We start from the raw sequence: 8,174 nt of genomic DNA on the forward strand, positions 1-8,174 counted from the left end.
GATGCCTGCTTGGGCTCACACTTGAGTGAGATTTGCCGGTATCTCTATCTTTAGAATTCCATTAAAATTCAAACAAATATCAAGGCATTCATATGTCCCAAAACTCTCAGCTCTCGCATCAGTGTTCAGAGTTCTCCATCCCTGATCCTACTGTCGCTCAGTGGTCAGACATTGTATCTTTTCCGTTTGATCATTTGGAACATGTACCGATGTGTATGGATGGAAAGACATTCCCATCTACAGTTCACATGGAAATTCAAAACTGTCTGTGGGCACGTAATGTTGACACTTTAAGTGTCGACACACATCTTAACCACCCACATGTGGCTTTAACAGACAAAGACAAGCTCCAACCCAAAAGACAGCTGACGAAAAGGCAGAGCACTGTAATAAAATCAAAGAGCTTTGACAAATTATCGGTTTAAGGCTGTACATATTATTGCAAATTAATTGTTATAAGTTGTATATACAAGTTAGCTATAAGTTAGCTTTTACGTGCTTTTGTATATTTAGTCAGGCTGTAACAACTATCCAACCATACATCCATTATCTATACCGCTTATCCTCACAAGGGTCGCGGGAGCGCTGGATCCCATCCCAGCTGGGCAGTAGCCAGGGGACACCCCGAATCGGTTGCCAGCCAACGGCAAAGCACACAGAGACAAACAAACATCTGCACTCACTATAACACCTAGGGGCAATTTAGAGTGTCCAATCAACCTACCATGCATGTTTTGGGAACGTGGGAGGAAACCGGAGTACCCTTATAAAACCCACGCAGGTACGGGGAGAAAATGCAAACTCCACACAGGAAGGTTGGGGCCGGACTCGAACTGCAACTGCAACAACTACTGAAACTGAAAATTGCGATACATAAAACCAGCTGTCTCGCCCATCAAATGTTAGAACTGGTAGATAGATAGATAGATAGATAGATAGATAGATAGATAGATAGATAGATAGGAGATAGATAGATAGATAGATAGATAGATAGATAGATAGATAGATAGATAGATAGATAGATAGATAGATAGATAGACAGAGACAGAGAGGAAAGACAAATGGAACTTAATGACTGGGTGGAGGACATACAGCAGAGAGGCTAAAGGTGGGCTGGTTGATTCTGTTATTTCTGTCTCTGCATAATGCATGCAAGGTACCCAAATGCAGAAAACGGGTGATGAAGCTCAAAGCTCAAAGCGGTGGTTTATAACCAAAAATCAAGACATATTTCTGGAGAGCAAAAACGATGAACAGCTGGCATTTGGAATGGAATGAAACTGGCTTATGTTACATCCTCAGAGTGTGACTGATACCATGCCAAAGAGGTATCGACCAGGCAACTTCAAATGAGGCCTGTGGTGAGAGAACTAGGAGGCCAGTGGAACAGGCTTGGATTGGGTCTCAGCCAGTTCGCTGAAGAGGTTGGTCCAGGACACCAGATGGAAGAATCCAGAGTTAGAGCTGTGTTCCCAAAGCTCAGTCCATCACTTGGGAGGAATCAACCAGCTGGGCTTTGAACCATTGTGAATCGTCAGCCCTCTGTCACTGCACAATCTAAACATGGTCTTCCAGATGGAGAGGCAGACTATGCACAATATGTCCTGTTACAGTCGCTGTCACAGACTCATCCCTGTCACCAGTGAAGCAGCATGTGCATATACGCAATAATAGTTAATGCAGTTGGTCTTTGAGGCTGATGGAATCTAATTACGCTCAGCAAAAAATCTGCTCGGATGTCAAGATTCCTCTGACAGAATTTCCTCCAGTCACACCAAGATCATGTTGACCTCTTGAAGAGAACACTTTGAGAAGCGCAATAATGAATGCCCATAAGCGAATCCTCTGTTTAAGACGTTAACTTGAAGACTGTTCAGCCCGAATATTCTGCTGAGAGCTGCATCTGCCTCTTGCAGTATCTGTCACAACCTAGTCAATGGCAGCATGCACCATAGTGACATGCTGTGTATCTGTGTGTGTTCATGAGTGAATATTTTGGTGGCCCGGATTTAACGAGGCACGCCTGGCCCTCATGCATAATGGAAGAAGAAGATTACACCTTAATTTAATGGCCTGGCTGTCCTAGGTGATGTCAAACACCTGTAGAGGTCTTTAACTGATGCATAATATATGACATCTCACATTCGGCTTCAATCGAAGCAGTAAAGACAAAATAGTCTGTAGTAAAAACAAAGTAAAAAAAAAAAAAAAAAAAAAGTAGACACCAAAGGCAGACTGAGCAAAAGCAAAGCAAAATATAACAAGTGAAAAGTTTTAAAACGTTGTATTTTATAAATATACTGTATATACATATACGCTAACCCATATATATATATATTAGGGTTGTAGCAATATATGTATCCGTATGGAGCACTGTATTGAACAATATTTTTTTTTTCTTCTGCAACAGCCTGTTTCCACAGCTCCAGCCTACTAACTTATTACACCCATAAAACTGATCCTTCCAAACATTTAAAAAAGAAAAATCATAAATTGACTTACATTCTGGAATGAAAACATCAGTGGATGTATCCTTTTCCCTCTTAAATCTTTTCAGTCTGTCACAAATCAGTGAGTCTAGTAATTGCCATACTTATTTTCTTGCACCTGTTAGGCTACAAAGTGATGTGGTTATTGTTTATAACCAAACAAATGCATGCGTCAACTACTACAATGAAAGTCTGATTGAAAATCATTTTCGAAATAAGGTATTCTTAAATGGAAGATACTGAACTGCATGAAATGATGACACGTTCATAGCACCTCCTCCACACTGCAGTCCCTGATGGCTCATAATCGGCAGACCTAAGCAAGGCTCGCATCACCCCTGTCATTCTCCATGCTGACATTTGTTAAATAACAGCGGTATCGCTGGTCTGTTGTGTCTACAGAACTGTACATTGGCAGCATGTGCTTGCATTTTCACATATTTTGACTTGTGTCCATAGTATGTTTCTGCAACAAAGGCTGCTGTTAGACTGAAACAACAATTAACCGCCACTGCATTTGACTGTGTTTACATCCCTTTGCATCAATCTTCCTTCATGTTGTAAACAAATGCAAAGCCCACATGAGCCCTTAGCCACACTCATATAGTGTAATCCTGATTAAATTTTAATATAACAACCTGCAACAACGCTAAAATTGTGTAAAACAGATTGCCAAAGTATCAGAGCCTCCCCAGACAACCAGAGCTGCTTAAAGGTGTGTATTAAATATGAACTGAATTATCATTAGTTATTTATTGTTGTGCGTTCCATTTATGTGTTGCAAACTCATATACAATATATCATTTAAATATATTACGTTAATGCACAAAGTATCTTGAGATGAATACGACAAGCTCTTACATCCATGAATCTGAATATTTTTAAATTGTATTTCCACTCTTTTAATAAAGTGTTCAACATTTCTTACAGTGTATTAAATCGACCTTTTCACCATGACATTGCACATGCTTCCGGGTGTCAACAGCTTAAACGATCTCCAAATGCATCAGTAGTTAACATACCCTTCCGTGTCATTTCATCAGGGCAGTATTGTATTATATTGTAATATTTTTTTCCTGCCACAAATCCAAATTGTTAATGGCAAGTATTTTTATTTATTTATTTATTTATTTTGCAAGAACTGGTGTCAACTGAGCATTTAAACATGTTTGGCTGTTTACAGCAAATGGCAAACTTGCTACTGTTTATCTTAATACCAAACTAATGGCTGGACAGAAATGTGGTTGTAGGGTTGGAGGAATGGGGCTCGGTGTTAGGGAGGGAGGGAGAGGTGGCGGATGTTGCCGTTCTGTAGCTCCCGAGCCTGATTCCCAAACTAATAATTGTAACTCGGAGCAACCATTTGAGCCAGCAGAATCACGTAATCCCTGGTGCTGCTCTGAGGGTGCTGTGCCACAATAGCAAAAGCCTGCTGACATTCAAAGGGGCTCATTACGTGCCTGTTTCTGAAAAGAGAGTCTTTAGAATATTGCTTAGGATTGGAAGGAACTAGAAATACTTTAGCCAGACTGATCCGTCACAAAGATGAAACGTTTTCATTGGGGTCACTTCACTTTGCAAAGGCTATTTGCATTTTCTGCTTGAAGCAGTTTGCAAATGTTTCCTCTAGAAGCTTTAGTCATAGCTATTTTACCATCGGTGGGCAGGTATGGAGGTAATTTATTGATCGTCTTCAGTTGAATGGCACTTATGTGTACGTTTACAATTGCGGCAAACCGAACGTTCACTCATTCCCTGCACAGCTCACGACTCTCAATGAAACTTGAAATTGGCTCTGATTCAAAAGTCAGTTGGATGACTCAGAATCTGGTTTGAGGCAGCAAAGTAAGTGCCCAGTTTGACACGCTCTCAAAAGGGAAGTCAAGAGTTCTCTTTGTGCAAGTACTTCGTTGTGCGTAAGACAGCAGGTGTTACCTATTCTAATTAGGAGCATCTGGCACACTGTTGAGTTAGGTAGAGGTGTCAACAAAGAAGTCCTAATTAATCTGACTTTTTTTTTTTTTTTTACGAGAACCTATCCTTGCGGTAGACTGAAAACATTTTGGCTTGACACCGAATGCAGTGTATGTTAAGATCCGAGCCTTCATTTCCAGGTGATTTACATCTGGATCAGATACGCAACTTGTAGTCGAATACAGCCCCTTTTGGTTGTAAACCACCCATGGTGAAATGCATGTATGGGTGAAAATGAAGCAATTGTGTAGCTGAGAAAAGACGGAAAATGAACCACAGCCATTGCACAAGCATTAACCGTAAGAAATACAACCATTTGGTCAACTAATTAACACAATGAATGAGTAGACACAGAAAAAGAACATCTTTTTATGAGAGAAATATTTTGAGTGCTATAAAGAAAAGCCCTAAAATAACTCTTAGTGATATCAACAACCACCTCCTGAAGGGCAAGAGTGAAGGTTCACGAACATAACCACAAAAGTACAGAAGATCCAAACCACACATTAACGAGATTGATAGCAAATCCAGGCTGGAATTTGCCAATAATTACAGAGACCTGCCTAAAAAAAAAAGAACCTTTGCCAAAGTGATGGAAAGGTTAAAGCTTTGAGAAAGAAATTATCTGCTCGCTACGACCGGAGTGCTCCAGTGCTTCTCTTAGGGCCTCGTAATGTTGAGGAATATTTGCCATTTGTTGGTCTGAGAGGTCATTTCACATGTGAAACTTCTGTCATCCGTTCAATAGTGTACAATTTTTACGGCTCCATTAGCAGAACATTTGGCAGGCACTGGGTCAAAAGCTTCCAGGCTGGGTGGGAAACACAATCATGAGAGTGGAACACTCATGAGTGAAACAAACGCAAACAAAAGCAACCACTAAAGCTTTTTGCCTATCTATGCTTTTAAAAGCATAAAGAAGGGTCATAAAAAATATATTTTCCTTCGGGATTAACTGCACTGCAAAAAGTCTGAATTGTAACTATGTTGGTATAGTTGAAAATACATTATTCACCTTACCATGGTCTGTATATAGTGTAACAAAGCAAGCAGAAACAAATCGAACATCAGTGGAACCATTAAAGGAATAATAACCTACCACAATGGCATATAAATTGGAGAGACTGTATCTGAAAGGAGGGAAAATGAATGATGCATTCTCAATTAATAGTCTATTTTAAATAATGATTTAGCAAAATAAATAATGAGGGTTGGGAATTGACGCTCTCTCTTGCAATTAGTTGTTTCATTTCTAAATATAATTTGGCTTAGTTGAAATGCCATGGCTGTGATTCCACAGTGTCTGTCTCCAAAGGTCATTTTAAAGGTTCTGCTACATCTTTTTCTCTCCTCTTCTCTCTACATTCCTCCCCAGCATGAAGTTAATCACAAAGAAATAAACATTGTGGGTGTGCTGATGCCCTTCCTGAAATAGGCTGTATGATATTCAATTGTGACGTTAAGGGTAAATAGAATATCAATACAACATTAATTAGTGACAATGCCGGAGAGGCTACAGAAGCACGGTAGTTGCAGAGGTTGTACCAAATTCTAGCAGTGTAGGATTCTTGCCCAGTTTTGAAGCCATGACTTACCAGGTACAGAAATTGAACTGTCCAATGAACAATTGGGATTGACATAAAAAAAATAATTATGAGAACATTAACAGTTCAGCTGTTATTTCCAGGTATTTATATCTGGATCAGATACATAACATAGACTGAGAACATTATTACTGAAATTATTTGTAATGAAACACCACATTGTAGGTTGTCAAAAATATTGGTTATAGACTTGAACTAGATTAAACTCAATAATATCCGCACAAACAGCAATCGCGCCATGGGAAGCATTCAACTCGCGTTCAGCCTAACCGCACCAATACACGGCTAAAGCCTTTCAGGAATGCTCGTTTTACACCCAATCATGAAACTCACCTGTTTCTAATGAACCTACCGGTACTCACCGATGGCAAGTTCCAAACAGTGTTTTTTCTCCCAGCATTTTTGGAACGAGGGTCAGGCTTCTCGCCTTTGTTGTGTATTCCATTGAATATTGGTTGAAAAGGACCTGCAAATCATTGTATTCTGTTTTTATTTACATTTTACAGCACTTCCCAATTTAAGTGGAATTAGGGTTTGTACGAGTGGGCCAAAAAAATCTCAACTCAAATTCTGGCCTACAGCCCCTGATTGAGGGTGATTGCATATTAACTCATGTTCAGATACAATTACAATGTAGACAAAATATTTATAATTTTCAGCAGATTAGTTTACATTTGACCATCTTTGTTTTTATTTATCTGACTGCTGAATTAGGTTATTCTCGAATAGTTCTATGATTTATAACCTATAGCCTAAAACGGCAGGAACACGATGTATGTCATACATAAGAAACGTGTTACAATTAAAGCAGCATTTTGACCACAAAGACTGAATTACTATAACACTTGATCAGAAGTGTGTGGGCTCGGAAATATTCACTTGGAATTTTGTGTGGGTGTGACTTCTTCAAATCTCACAGCAAAGACGACTTTTGTAGTGCGCATGTGATTCATCCCTCGGAGGTATTTTAGTCAAACATGCCGACCGAGGCTGTCTCATTCAAATGATACAATAAATCTTGAATATGTGAGCCAGTATTTAACCGTCATGAACATGTCACACGTGTCAGTGAAATAGATTTGGCTCGAGGAAAAAGCACTACAAGTGTTGAATTTTTCACGAGTTGTGTCAGGCCTGCACGATGCATATTGTATGCACTGTGCCTGACAATAAAATTTCGATCCGAACAACTTTGTCAAATGATTGATACCGCAGTTATGAGATGTGTAAAGTGTGGGAGAGAGATGAACTTTCACACCCTGATCTGTCAGCAAATACAATAGTAGTGTAGTTACAAAGGATCACACCACGAGTGAATGTAAGAAGAAGAATCAGCCTTCATTTGCTGTGCATTTTTGTAATCCGTGTGTGTCTACTATATGGTTCTTGCCATACTGCTTGAATTTCACACATTAGTGCAAATGCTTGTTTAGCAGACATCTCCTGAACCTGGCTTTGAAATGGGCAAAACGGGTGCACGGTCCTGCAGATTTAATTCAGGCCACTTTACCTTGCTGCACCGAGAGAATAATGATCAAATTCCTGATAACTGGCGCAAGTGTGTAAGGGGCCAATATCCCTTTTATGTGTGCCTATGTGAAAATCAAGTTCACTGAAGCATCATGAGAAATGAAATGCCGCTTTAGATGTATTTGTTATCAACAAATAGATGAAACAATTTTAGTGCGAGAGTTTTCGAATCTACAATACAGTAATGACAACAAAACATTTTTAAAAAATCAAACACGGTCTATTCATTCTCATTTCCTTTACATTCAACACACAAGAGATGGACAGTCTGCCATTTAGACAATGGTAGGGGGTTAAGAAACCATTGAAATGTCGACTGGTTTTAAAGTACATTGCTCGATAGCACTTGCCAGAGCAAAGGAACTGGAAGTTGTGGTTTTCGAGGTGTGGTGAGTCCTAAAGAATTTTACTTTTCTTGTCTAACAGCATGCAAGTCTTCGAGCATTGGTAAATGGGTACCAAAAATCCTCTCGTCATAATTGTCCCAGGACCTTGAAGGTCTTAACGGTTGACACATGGAGGATAGGACATTTCCTCAAGTCCACAATCATCGCTACAGTTTTGAGCATCTTCAGCT

Source organism: Filicampus tigris, chromosome 9 (genome assembly GCF_054856515.1).
Source record: "Filicampus tigris isolate MCC_2025a chromosome 9, RoL_Ftig_1.0, whole genome shotgun sequence".
Classification (NCBI taxonomy): domain Eukaryota; kingdom Metazoa; phylum Chordata; class Actinopteri; order Syngnathiformes; family Syngnathidae; genus Filicampus; species Filicampus tigris.